Below are 14782 nucleotides of genomic sequence, written 5' to 3'. Positions count from 1 at the left end.
CCACGGTTCAATACTCGCTTGGCTGTTGGCAACAAAAACACTTTGGTTACGGTTTGGGAAGATGGCGGTTTCAGGTCCTGTCTCGTGTCTTGAGTACAATCTTTCCTTAATCTTAACTGAATGCTTAAACATAACAGTTTGAAGCGATGATGTACTGTAGTACAAGAGAGTATGCATTAACATTGGACTACATTTAAATGTGTTTCCTGTTGCAAAATGTTAAACTATTGCTGTCTAAATTATGATTTCCTGACTCCACTAACTCATCAAAAATGTTAACCTAACCTCAGACTTGGAAATATTCCTTCTGAAACCAGTCGGTGACGTTACAGACCTGGCACCAATGTCACCTGCTGCCAGTGGCTGCCTGTGATGACTTATTCACTTCTACATGGAACTCAAGGTGTCGGCAATATATCAGTTCTTTTACTACGGGCTTGACAGATGTGTGTGCAGGTCAGATATAATTTTTAGACTCCCTCCAACAGAAATATATAATGAAGATATAAATCATGTAATTTTTGGCCTCTTTGAGGGTTTTTCTCAGCCTTTCTAACCGAAACGTCTTGTCTTGCCAGTTCCTTCCTCGCAGCTCCAGCCTCCCCTCGTAGGTCAGCTGAAAAATGTGATTGGGCTCTGAAATAGAGCATAATGCTTGGAAAGTGAGAGATGTCAGCACCTGGCAAAGTGATCCTCAAGTCATTGGTATTGATCAACAACAGTATCAACTCCCCTGCAGATGGATGGTGCTCATTTAGCACTCTGGGGCCAGTAAAAATCTTAGTTATTGCTCTTTAAAATGTGCCCATCGACACTCTGGATCTGGAGGAGTCGGAGAGAAGCTGACAGAGAGAGACAATAACAAAAAAAATCTCTGCAGCTATGAGATGCGGATGTGACAGACAGTGAGTGAGATGTGATTGAATTCTGAAAGGAAAGGTTGAGGGTTGGGAGATGACTTCTATGTGGGTCTTGGCTCCTCCGCTCACTCGAGGATACGCTGTGTCAGGGGGGCTGGAGTAGGCGGGGTGATCACTCGGACTTTTTTCCGCTCTGTTTATTCTGCCTTTGTTAAACCTAACGGTGATAAATCACCAAATAGATTCAGATGTTCTTTTCTGGGTAATATATTCAGTTATTTTATGAGTTAATCCATACCTATAATTTTTTATTCTGTCTCATTTACATCTAGTCCCTGCCTACCTAGCATGCAGTAATAATTGTAGCCTTCAGTGCTGTGTGTCATTTCATACAAAGCAGTGTGTGTGTGTGTGTGTGTGTGTGTGTGTGTGTGTGTGTGTGTGTGTATTCGATGGAGACATCGAGAGAGAATCGCATCCCCGTCATAACCACCAGCAGGACTTCTTTGACAAGGGCAGCAGCCTGTAATTTATTCTGATGGCTCCCCCCTCCCTGCACGCAGCTCTGAAGGTCATCTCCGCACACTGATAAGAAAGCTGAAAAGAAAAGCATTTTCGTGAGTGATAATCAACTGCTTATTCCTTCAAATGCCATGAGTGAGATGTGGCCACCACAATTTCGGGGTAATGCGAGCTGTCAGGTGGTTTTGTGTTGCCCGAGGGGGATTTGCTGCTGTAAGGTTTCATTGGCAGTGTGTCGGGCTGAAAGGCAGGATTGATCGAGGTTGGTGTAAAAGAGCACCAAAATGAGCCATAAAAACTGATAAACAAAGGCGGACAAAAGGAGCTGGCAGTTTATGAAATGGACAAATTTACTGAAATATATCTCCCAGTTAGGCCGAAGTGTTTAAGTTGGTTTGAGGCTGCACTCTCTTGGTTAGTTTTACAGCACATATCCTCATTCTCGCCATATGCTTTTCGTCAAGTTATGAGATTCAGTCAGACGTTATATCTAAATATATATTTATGTGCGGCCTGTCTAGAGGAAAGACAGTGAGTTTGAAATCTCCTCTGAAACTGTGCAGAGCCAGTCTTTTCTCTGGACTGAGTTTATAGCGGTGGGAGCAGAAGACTCTTACAGCAAGCACAACCGTGTGGATTTGATTCGGAATCGATTGCAATAAAACCAAAAAGCAGCATGGAGAATATAAAGACGAAAGCAGAAGAGCTACAGTATGTATGGAGGGGGAGAATGATAAAGAATAGTTGCAAAGGGAAATTGACAGGATACTGAAAACATACAGGTTATTCCAAGTGGTCGGATTACTTTGCCTTCACACTTATCAGCCTTTTAAAGTTGTTTTTAGAAACATTTTGCTTCCTCCATGCAGTTGAATCTGTACCTCTGCGGATTATGAAAAGTTTAAACCTACTCCGACTTCGCTTTTCAAATGTTATTTTCCCTTAAAAATAATATATATATTCACCTCAACTACTTACAGCCAGCACCAGACTCATTCTGGTCTATTTTGATGCACTTTCACATGATGCTGCCTATGGAAACATTTTAAAGTTTCTAGAGATGACAGTTTAGTTCACCGTCACCTTGGCTGACATTGCTATGCAACAGGTCATTTGGGAGTACATTACAAAACCACCCAAATGAGAAAATTTCGAACTAGAATTCTGACACTAGTGAAACATCACATCCTTTCTTTTGCATTTAATGTGGATAATAGCATTAATCTTGTAGCAAAATGAAATCTTTGATGAGGTATTTTTGTTCTTTTCTTTCTCCCTGAATTAAAACACTTGTGTTAAGGCATTTCCATGGTTTTGCAATAGATGTAGATGAATTAAAGAGAAGTGGATGCTGAATTAAAGGCAGAAGCCCACTCACTTGACTAAAAAATGCTTGCTTTCATTACAACTCAGTCATGAAATAAGAAGCAGTGAAAGTTATCTAAGAAAAGGATGTTATAACATAGAAATGTGTGAAACACAATTCGTTTTTTCAGAAAATGAAAGATGTTGATTTCTTACTGGAAAGATGGAAATGTTAAAGGGATTTTTCGAGAAACATATTTGTGATACTGATGACAACAGCCAGTGTAGGATCATACAGGAAATAGCTCCACTCTTGTGTTGCAGTAAACAGAGGATAACGAGAAGCATAGCAATAACTTTCCCATCTGGAAATGTCAAAGATTAAGGTGAAAAACACATGATTCAATTTACATGCATCTTGATGAAAACCTGTGGGAGCTAGCTCACACATTGATTAGCACTTGTATTTGCAGTCATCAAGACTCTCAAATGGCTTCCACTTACAGTTTAAAAGGCCAGAAAAAGGATCATAACTATTCATTCAGAGCTAAAGTTGCAACTATTTCATCCGGCTAGAGGAATTTCTACTCAATTATTATGAAAAATGTTTGCACCAAATAATCTTGATATTCTTTTGATAGCAGCACCTGGAATGAGACAGAGTCTTTTAGCTGCAGTATGCCTCCTAAAATCAATCTGTGTTGGCTCGCTTCTCAGTCAGCTGCCTGGAGAGACATATCTTTTATGATGGACAGGAAACCTCTGACATATTTGTAAACTTAGACAATCAACTACCTCAACTGTCACTTTTAGTATGAAAGCAGCTTTTACTGCCTTTTTTGCTCCTGAACCACAGCAAGTGGCATTTTCCTCAGAATAAATACAAATTGGAACAGTAAACCTGAACAGAGAAAGAAAAACAAAAGCTTTTATCAAATGATGTTTAACTCACATTGTTGAAGATGGATAGATACAGTGAAGGAAATAATTATTTGATCCCTTGCCGATTTTGTAAGTTTGCCCACTGACAAAGAAATGAACAGTAGATAATTGTAATGGTAGGTTTATTTTAACAGTGAGAGACAGAATATAAAAAAACAAAATCCAGAAAATCACATCATATAAAAGTTATAAATTGATTTGCATTTGATTGTGTGAAATAATTATTTGATCCCCTACTAACCAGCAAGAATTTTGGCTCCCACAGACCGATTAGATTAGTCCTCTTGCTTTAAGAAGTACTCCGAATCTCAACTCATTACCTGTATAAAAGACACCTGTCCACAGAATCAATCAATCAGATTCCAACCTCTCCACCATGGGCAAGACCAAAGAGCTGTCTAAGGACATCAGGAACAAGATCGTAGACCTTCACAAGGCTGGAATGGGCTACAAGACCATCGGCAAGCAGCTCGGTGAGAAGGAGACAACTGTTGGTGTGATTATTCAGAAATGGAAGAAACACAAAATGACATCAATCGCCCTCGGTCTGGGGCTCCACACAAGACCTCACCTCGTGGGGTATCGATGATCATGAGAAAGGTGAGGGATCAGCCAAGAACTACACGGGAGGAACTTGTTAATGATCTCAAGACAGCTGGGACCACAGTCACCAAGACAACCATTGGTAACACACTACGCTGTAATGGATTAAAATCCTGCAGCGCTGCAAGGTCCCCCTGCTCAAGAAGGCACATGTACAGGCCCGTCTGAAGTTTGCCAATGAACACCTGAATGATTCAGAGAAGGCTTGGGAGAAGGTGAGGTGGTCAGATGAGACCAAAATCCAGCTCTTTGGCCTCAACTCGACTCGCCGTGTTTGGAGGAAGAGAAATGCTGACTATAACCCCAAGAACACCGTCCCCACCGTCAAGCATGGAGGTGGAAACATTATGATTTGGGGGTGTTTCTCTGCTAAGGGGACAGGACGACTTCACCACATCGAGGGGAGGATGGACAGGGCCACGTACCGTGAAATCTTGGGCGACAACCTCCTTCCCTCAGCCAGGACACTGAAAATGGGTCGTGGATGGGTCTTCCAGCACGACAATGACCCAAAACATACGGCCAAGGCAACGAAGGAGTGGCTCAAGAAGAAGCACATTAAGGTCATGGAGTGGCCGAGCCCGTCTCTGGACCTGAATCCCATAGAAAATCTGTGGAGGGAGCTGAAGGTTCGAGTTGGCAAGTGACAGCCTCGAAACCTTAAGGATTTGGAGAATATCTGCAAAGAGGAGCGGACCAAAATCCCTCCCGAGATGTGCACAAACCTGGTGACCAACTACAAGAAACATCTGACATCTGTGCTCGCCAACAACAGTTTCTCCACCAAGTACTGAGTCATGTTTTGCTAGGGGATCAAATAGTTATTTCACACATTCAAATGCAAATCAATTTATAACTTTTGTCGGATGTGATTTTTTTTTTTATATTCGGTCTCTCACGGTTAAAATAAACCTACCATTACAATTATCTACTGTTCATTTCTTTGTCAGTGGGCAAACTTACAAAATCGACAAGGGATCAAATAATTATTTCCTTCACTGTACTTTATACTTGACTGATCTTTACAGGAAATCACTTTGATACGGCAGCTACAAACAACACATCCACAGTGAACATGCACATCTAAAATCTCAGCATAAAAGCGAAAAGAAATAACCTAAAGAACTAAAATTGCATGGATGAAGCAACAAAATATATCTAATGTATAATAAAAATACAGGGTGCAGCGTGTAATGTGATTTGTCCCAAATGATAAAAACAGAGTATGAATCAAACAAATGGGAAATATGTAAATGTTCTTATGTATATCAAAAACGCAGCTCTCCATGGACCTTCACTGGTGCTTTACTGTAGGTTGGCAGCAAAAAATTGCTTTCAAATGCGATAGCAATCTTGAAAGTCATTTACCCTTTCAAATAGAAAGTGGAGTGGCAAATGTGAATAAGAATTGCATACAGCGTGAGTACCGCACATGTTTGTTTGTATCATAAAAAAGTTCAAGTAAAGTGGTTTTAATACACATTTACTTTCACATAAAAAAACATTATCAATTCGTCAGTTCAGGAAACACTTTTCCCAAAATTCACAAGGAGCTACATTTCTGTGACAACTCATCGTTTAAATGCAAACAGATGAAATTGACATCTGAAGAATGACAATACTGTAAATCTCATTTGGACACTTTAAGAGAGTGCAGCAGTAAAGGAAAATCCCTCTATATTTTGGGGTGAAATAACAGTGTTGGCTCACCATCAAGTGTTGTGGTAAGAGCTGAGCAGTGAAACAGAGCACACGCCACAGGCCCCTCTTACAGCTGAACATGCTGCTCTTCACACCTCTGTCTCCAATCTCCTCTCTCCACTATCTGCAGTCTTCTCTAAGGTGTTCAGTAGGATGGACATATATTAGCAGCCCTCTATGTTGGAGGCCATGTTCCACCTCTCAAGAATATGAAACCAGAAGAACTGTAGTTTAGAAACTCAAGTCCTTATATGAGCGGTGGTCAAAGCAAGCAACCATGCTTTTTATAGGTCCCTTACGTTATTGTTTGTATTTAAATTTGTATCCATGAGAGGACATTTTTGTGGTTTTAAGTACCAAAAAAAAAAAAAAAATCTAAATATCGTTTTACATCTCTTTTAAGTTTCTCTCTGGAGCTCTACCAAGAACAGGCTGTTTTGTTTCTGTCTTTAAGGCTTATTGACATCAATGACTCTCTTTCCTCATCGACTGACTCTTTTCTGAGTGACACACGCTCAGGCAAACCACAGGTTTTGTCCCGTATCTTGTTAGCTCCACAATGGAATGACCGCTCAGTGTTTTCTTCCACATAAAAGATTGGACAGTGGGCTGTGCTGAGGGCTGGCATTAGTATGGGTTTGTGACATCATAAACTTACAGGAGTCCAAACTTCACCTTTGGAAAAGAAAAAAAGCTACACCTCCAGAAAAAAGCATTAACATGAGTAAATCCAATGCTGTCGCAAGACTTATTATATTAAAACCTTTACAAATGTGCTATAAATAACCACAGCAGCGAGCAGCCAGGTGCTGTCACTTACAGATACCAACATCCATGTTTGGTTTGTTTACATTTTGTGGGTGGCAGGACAACCATGTCTAATAAGTCAACAATTTTGCTATGCACTGTGGGTAATTCCCTTCGGCAAATATTGCAGAAATGTGCAAATGAGGACTTACAGTAAAGTGTGCCAAAAGGGCTCAAAATGTCCGCCAGAGAGCCCTCATGGACTTGACGATTTGACAGTGGGACAGCCTCAAACCCTCGCGGATTTACTAGGGACGCGCCTTAAAGTCCGTGAGTCCTTGAGTATGGACTTTTGGATTTGCCCGCTGAAACTGACTGTGTGCATTTCTCCATGGATAGGACGTTTTAACACTTTGACAATATTTACACAGCACCCAGACCTGCTTTTAAATCCAAAAAGAAATGGAAATGTGAATTCATACAATATGGGACCTTTAAGATACAGTTCAGTTCTGTCTCTGCTTGCATCTTACCAAGTATGAGGGCCAAAGAGATGATACAGGGAAAGTTATAAAAGTTTAAAGTTTCTTCAAATGTCTCGTACTGCAGAGCAGACTCTACAAAGGCTTTTCAGACTTCTATATTCTCCCCAGAACTTTGACAGAAAGGAGGCGGGTCCGGACCGAGGCGTCTCTGAGAATTGCATCTCAGAGCAGTCTTGTGGGGGCAACTACCTTAGCACATACCAAATCAAATCAAGCCTGTCAAATAGGAGCTGCTGGATTCCCGGCCAGTCCGTACGCTCAGTGTGTCATCTTCCTCTCTTTTCCACAGCACAGCCTCGTGTGCTCTATGTGCTGCCATTACAACACGGTCAATATACTGAGAAGCCTGTATTCTGCTATGTGGAGCAACCTTGAGCATACCGATCAGTATCCATGGTGAAAAGCATGGTTACCAATTAATTACAAATTCATAGATTAAAGAGGACTGGGTCTGTCATGGTCGGAAATACAATGGCTTCGAGTCTCACAGATATCGAGCTGCTGTTAGAAAAGGCAAGCCCGCATGAAGGTTCACCCGCGTAGAGCCTTTCAACAATGGCGGTTCCTCCATGGGCTGCAGCAACATTAAACTGTTATTGTCTGTCAAACTTATGTCAGTGTCGCATAGTTCTACACAACAGTTAACAAGTCCCAAGAAAGACTCCCTCGAGAGAAAAGAAAGCAACCACAATCTTTGAAATGATTGATTCAAGGCAGATGAAAAGCAGGACCAGTGAATGCAGCACAAAGGTAGATTTACTCTGTGATTTCTTTCAAGAGAACACACACCAGATATTTGGTTTCTATTTTTTATGTCCACCCCATGAACATACACAAGTGGGGGAAAAATATAGGAAGACTTTTCAGCATAATGCAGTCCAGTACAACATCACCACTCACTATGACCTCAATATTAAACAAAACAAATGAAGTAGAGTTATCACCTCTCTGGCAAAGTCACCTGAAAATGTATAAGCTTCATATAAGGAGAACAAATGGCGTGTATTATTAATGGTAATGTACTGCATTGCATTATATGTTCCCGATGAGGTACTCCTTGAATGTATGAAACAATAGGTGAGGTGATTGTTTGTTTGTCACCTGTTCTGTTTCCTATCTAGTTTTTTCTTATGTTAATGAGACAAATGCAATATTGAATGCCATATGCATCCAATATTTAAAACACTTTGTTGTTTACATAAATTTAGGAATGATTTGGATTTACAATTGCATCATAAAGGTTCATTATCATTTTTGAAGACCAAAGCATCTGTGCAAGTTCAGGCGTCTTCAATGACTGAACAAAATAAGAACTTTAACTTTTACAGTGAAATAACCTGAAATCACCAAAATGTATATATTTCCATTAAGAAAGTGATGAACATAAAAGGTATTTATGACTTCTAACAGAAGGGATACTGAATTGACTGGATTTGTAAAAGTTAACAAAACATCATCCGAAAACAAACTCTGCTCCTTGGGTTTTAATAATCACAAGGACTCTAACGGTAAAAGGAAAAATAAAAGGTAATGTGCACACCTTTGTTTGGTGGACCTAATAACTAAAAAGAAGGGAACACAAGCAAGTGATTTGTAATAAAAATCTCTTAATTCACTGTAGCATCCATTTAGAAATAATATATATATATATTTGATCATAAACATAATGTCATAAATAAAGTAATTCATGCATTATAATAATAAATAAATAAACAGGCTAGTTCTATTGTGTCAAATGTTTTAACCATCCAGAGACAAAATAAGCTTTCAAAGCCAGTGGGTTTAATTAATGCAGAAGGTCCTTAAATATGGATTAATATTCACTCCATCATTGTTTATATTCAGTTTTGAGACACTTCTGAGAGTTGCTCAGAATAATTAAAATAAAACTCCAAAACACTGATGGTATGAGCACAGCTCGATCCAAACTGAAGGATGCCTCTTTAATGTGGAGCACAATCATGTCTTTAGTGTGATAATGAAGATATTGGCCAACTGTTAATGAGGCCCATAACTAACGCATCAGTAAATAAAGCAGAGGAGCGCCGCATTTACATACTAATTTATGGATTTATATACAAGAATATGCATATGTTTCTTTAAGCCTAAAACTACTCAATATTCATCACACATCATCTGCTTATTTCCATTTTTGCCTGCATTAATAAACAAACAAAAACAGGCTTAGTGCTAGTTTCAGGTTGAGGAAGCTGATGAGTGCCACAGCAGAAAGTATCAAACCCACGTAGAGTTTGAAAGTGCACAGAGAGGAGGAGGAGGAGGAGACGGATCATCTTTCATTCAGACCTATTTTCTTAGTGATCTTAAAACTCAGACTCCTTTTTTTTTTGGATCACACTGTCAGCTCTGTTCCAGTTTTCTGTTAATAAAGTAAAATAAAGTCTGTTCAATCCATCAATATCTGTCCTCCAGTTAAAAATATAACCTTGTGTGTACTCTCGCCACCTAAAGCCAGACAGATTTCAGTGAATGTGTAAATTACACATTTGAAAGTGCATTTTAAAGAGTTTCTTTGTCTTTTAAAGAAATTCTCCTTAAGATTGACATCACTCTCATGTCTAAATATGAAGCTACAGCCAGCTGCTGCTTAGCTTTGCACAAAGTCGCGAAACAGCAGTGAACTCCAACCCTGGCTGTGTCCCATGGTAACAAACTTTGCCACCCAGCCTCTCGAAAACACATTCATTAAGATGCTATATCTAATTTGTTTAATCAGTACAAAAACTAAAGCATAGAAATACTGGGGTTTAACAGGGGTTACGTGCCGGACAGCTCCTTGCCTGCGAGCTGTGTCTTCACTAAAAAACTGTAGGTTTTACACGTATTTATACAGATCAAACAAACATGTTATAATGTTTTAATTAGTGAGCTTTAGAGGCAACAATTACAGTTGTACAGCACCAAAGACATGGGAAAGAGTCCAATTAAAATAAAAAGGGGGTTCCTTCCTCACAAAAGAAAAAAGAAAATGAAAATGTACAAAGAAAGAACAGATTTGAGGTTTTAAGATTGGGCGTGATAAGAGCTTTAGAGTGCATGAAGAGGCTTGTGTTACAAAGCAGGCTTAAGATTGGCTGATGCCGTGGCTGATGTTACCACTGATAATGTATAAGACACCCACAGGAACCATGAGCTTTTGCCTTTGTACATATCTAGGAGTGCTATTCGCCGTCTCAGCACTGCAGTCAGAATTTTCACAACCGAACACAGAAAGTGAAAACAGAAGGTGAAAACACCTCGAACAAAGATGTTAACTTAATCTAGAAGTTAGAAGTGTTGTCGATCTGCCCTTGAAGTGAATGGTGCTCTTTAAGTGCAAATGACAATACATAAAGGGATGTTGTAGGGTAAGGACAAAACAACAGGATCACGCAGACCTCTGGTTCGGCACAAAGGAACAAAATAACAGTCCCACAAAGTAGAAATTGATTGTGAAAAAAAAGAAAATCCATCACTGACAGAAAGTGGAAAAGTGAAAATTGTGCCAAACCCGTAGCAAACTGGTAGTAAAGAGTTTAGAAAGTGTTGTAGGCTCAGTTGGAGTGGAGTGGAGAGACATCTATGGTTATTTGAGCAGAATATGATGTGCCAGCATCACCGTAATTCGCAGCTAGTGGCTTTTCATCCATACATATTCTGTCAGGATGCAAGGTTGGATTTTCTCCTCGAGGCTGATGCGCTCTGTCGTGCATCTTATTATTTAAGTCCTCGGCTGCAGCAGCTGAGTGTAAACAAATATAAATGAATTATTAACCTGCAACAAATTGGCTTTGTGTGGCAGGAAAAAACTAGAAGGTAGTAGAAGTGGCCTGTGACATTACACTGCGGTTGAAAAACAAGGTTGCACATGAATGAGAGGGGCTGAGGGACTGTATGAAGGTCACTGAGGGTGGACACTGGGAGCTGAGTCTTTTCTTTCACTTTTAAAAACCTCCTCTGTGTTATAAGCAGGGGTGTAGTGCTATTTGTTGAAGCGTACCGGTGATAGGTGTGCAGGAGCGCTCACACACTGGCTCATGCACTAAGTTGTGGCTAGTTTCTAATACAAATTTACTCAGAATAGTCAATAATGTAACCTTGATATTTTCAGCACTTTATTTTTTTGAGTCAATATCATAATCATGATATTTCTAAAAGGTTGTTCTGGATTACCAACACATCCCTTCGAATGTTTCACAATAAAAGCCGTGTAAAGACATAAAGACCTTCCGTCTATTGAGATGCTAAAGGGCTTTTAATATGAAACAGATTGAGGAAGTATACTGAGTTTGTATCAACAGGGTAATGCAGTAACTTTAACAGGGCAAATGGTAGCGGATCAAAATTAAGCTTTGAGTTGACGTGAGTCAATCAATGTGCCTTAAATATCAATATGACAACTTTGACTATTCCTTTTGTTTTTATTGGCTCCCTTGCATGACATAAGCGTTAATAATTACTGGATCTTCAAGCGCTGGTAAATCAAAATGTAAATGGATTTCAACCAGATCAAAAGAAGTGTGGACATTTTATTTCCCCGCGTGGAGAAAAAAGGTGTCGTTCTGGTGCTCTCCATTAGAACTCCACCAATGGTTATCTGTAATTTATAGACTCATCATATATAGACTGACAGGTGTATTAAATGTTTTGGCATGATACATGATGAATAGTAATAAATAAGTAAGTACTAATTTATCTGTGTGATGCTGAACTTTTGAATTTTGTATTTTATACCAGCCCTTTAATCATTTCTGTTATGACACAGAACCAGCCTCCTTCATTTCCAAAATTAAAATTGGAACCAGAGGTTGATGAACAATGGTATGCCCAGTAGAAGATCAGTGCCATGAATGTGCAGCCCCATGCACTCAGAGTTTACTCATGAAGTTGGGGATTCATGTACAGGGATTATGGGCTCAGCCAGCGCTGCTTGAAAGTATGCAAATCTATCTCACGCCTTAGACAGGAGCTTCGTGTCAAATACGGCTGTACATTATGGCACCGCTTTTACGTTTCTCCTTCAGCTCCCTCCTTCCCTGCCCGGTGAAACTAAGCAGGCTTGGTACAGTTTGGCATCTGAAAAACTCAGCAGACCATTTGTAGCCTGCAGGGTCAGACAGAATTCAGATGAATGTCAAATCTTTTAAAAAAAACATCTCATTTCTTTCCTATCATTCTGTGTTAGCTCACTCATCTCTGCATCTCTACACTCGCTCCGTTTCCTCCCGAGCAGGTGACCTTAGTCGGTCTGCCCCAGAAGACCCATTTCTTTTCATTCGACAGTGCATTTAAATCCTGAGCAATCCTTTGGGTTTGTTGCTAGGGAAGCACGAGGTGGATTAAAGGTTGATGAGTGGAGTGCCTATCAAGTCGCCCTCCCACAGCAACAGTAAATGAATGGACATCATATTAAGAAAGCTCATATTGATTTAGCATTTAGACACATACGTGTAAGTCACTCATTTCAGTCATAGGAGCTACTTTTGTCTTTGAAAATAATTCTGTAATAGGTGCAGATTCAGGATGCAGTCAGTCTGGGTTTATAGCCCACAAAAGTACTTGTTTTTCTCATGTAGAATAATCTGAATTCAGAACTCATCAGGAATCAGAGAACTTTCTTTGTGTGACTGACAGAAACCTCCACATTTCTCTACATTCAGTGACTTCAGGCAGCAGCCAGCAGGCGTGTTGTTGGCCTCATGCCGTGGGGCGGCAGCTGATGATGAGTGCCCAGCGGTGTTGCTATCAGGTGCGGTAGCTTTAATGAGTGGGCTGAGATGTAGAAGTTATGTGCATTGTAGAACCTGAGTGCAGGTTGACAGTAACGTACTGCACTCTGAAGCACTTTGATACAGAAGAGTTTGTCTCTGGTGTGTGGGTTAAAAAAAAAAAAAAGAATTCGGAGAGTCAAACAAGAAAAAAGGCAAAAAGGATGTGATGCAGCAAAAGCAGCTTCTTGTGAGCACTTAATGCAAATAATGCAAAAATAAAAAAGTGCAGAATGATTGTTATTTGATAAAAAAAAACTGTCATGTGTCAGTTGGCCTGTTACAGATCCATCTTTAAGTCTTTTATCCATCACAAACATGGACATAATGTTTTTTTAACATTGAACCGACAAACACTCAAAGACCTGCACAAATATTTACCTCTGTGGTCCAGATGTTTCAAACACAAGACTTGGCCAGTGTTTATTAATTGCTATTTCCAGTATGAACAAAAAAAAAACCCTGGTCATTTCAGTGTTTGCAGCCCATCTGTCGTCCCTTGGAATGGCTTCAGTCCCAACTGACCAGTATCACAATAAGGTGACACACAAGCATTACCTGCTCTTGCTGACAGACCGTGACAGTGGCCATTATCAGCTCCCCGAGCACTGTCTGAAGAGCCATTCCAGGTTATTATCTGGTGGAGTAGTTGACTTTTGGCTAGAAGGAGAAAAGGGAATTTTCAGACAACAGAAAAGCTGGAGGAAAGACTCACACTTCTACACTTCCAATAGATCTGTAGCCAAGGGAGAAATTGTTGCAGTCAAAGCTACATGAGGCATGGAGTTGGTCTCATTTCCTCTTGAGTACTTACCGATTTACCTTCTTTAACAGGAAATGGCTAAAAGACGGGCCATTTGAAGAACTCTCACAAGCCCATTTAAAGTTTCCAGGCGATGGATGTTGAGTGCTGTGCACTTCTGCATGAAGAAAAGGTTGACTTATAATACAAAATTAACCATCTAAAGATTGCAAACATAAGCTAGTGGTCATTATCCAGCCCCAGATTCACTGTGAATATATGGCTCTGCTACATTGAGAATTGTTTTCTACTTGTGCATCCTACTGGGCGTAGCCCTTTGGTTGATTTAGAAAATATTGGAGCAGCCTTTAACCAATCAGCATTGACCTTCAACATTATTGCACTTAGCCACCCCACTGGCCCCTTTGTGGCTGGGCAGACCTTAATGCAAACAGACCCTGCATTGCAATATCCATAATACCACAATATTCAGTATATCCCAGTACACATAATGTTAAATGTAGTATGTCAAAAGTACCAGGGTGTCCTACTACAATCTGGTTGTATTTTGCAGTATACAGGCCAGCATGCTTCTGTGGCTGTTCTGACCCACAATCCTCTGCATGGCGGAAGATACGTCACATCAACTGAGCCACAGAAAGTTGGTGGTGCTAATGCTCTGCCCATAAAAGGCAGAAAAGAAGAAGAAGAGGTATTAAAAGTAAGCGCACTCATTTCAAAGTGCATCCTGTTTGTTTTACTTCAAACGCTACACTATGGATCGCAAAGGATATGCCCAGGAGGGTCAAAGTTCAAGGTGCATTTTTATGATGAAGTAGTATGTCCCAATTGTACACATACTACACATATGTAACAGTACATATTTAAGGGTAGCTGCAGTGCGTACTAAAAGTAAAGATAAATAGTATGTGATTCTGAACGCAGGGAGGGTTTCCAGACAATAATCAAAGGAGTGAGACCAGGTAAAGCTGTGGCAGCAAAAAACACCAAGAACGCATGTTATTGCTTCTAATTGCATCTTTTTGA

The sequence above is a fragment of the Embiotoca jacksoni genome, unplaced genomic scaffold, assembly GCF_022577435.1.
Source record: "Embiotoca jacksoni isolate LCO1_2020_lvr unplaced genomic scaffold, fEmbJac1.0.p SCAF_12, whole genome shotgun sequence".
Lineage (NCBI taxonomy): Eukaryota > Metazoa > Chordata > Actinopteri > Embiotocidae > Embiotoca > Embiotoca jacksoni.
The sequence above is the reverse complement of the archived record's forward strand: the minus strand, read 5'-3'. Positions refer to the sequence as shown.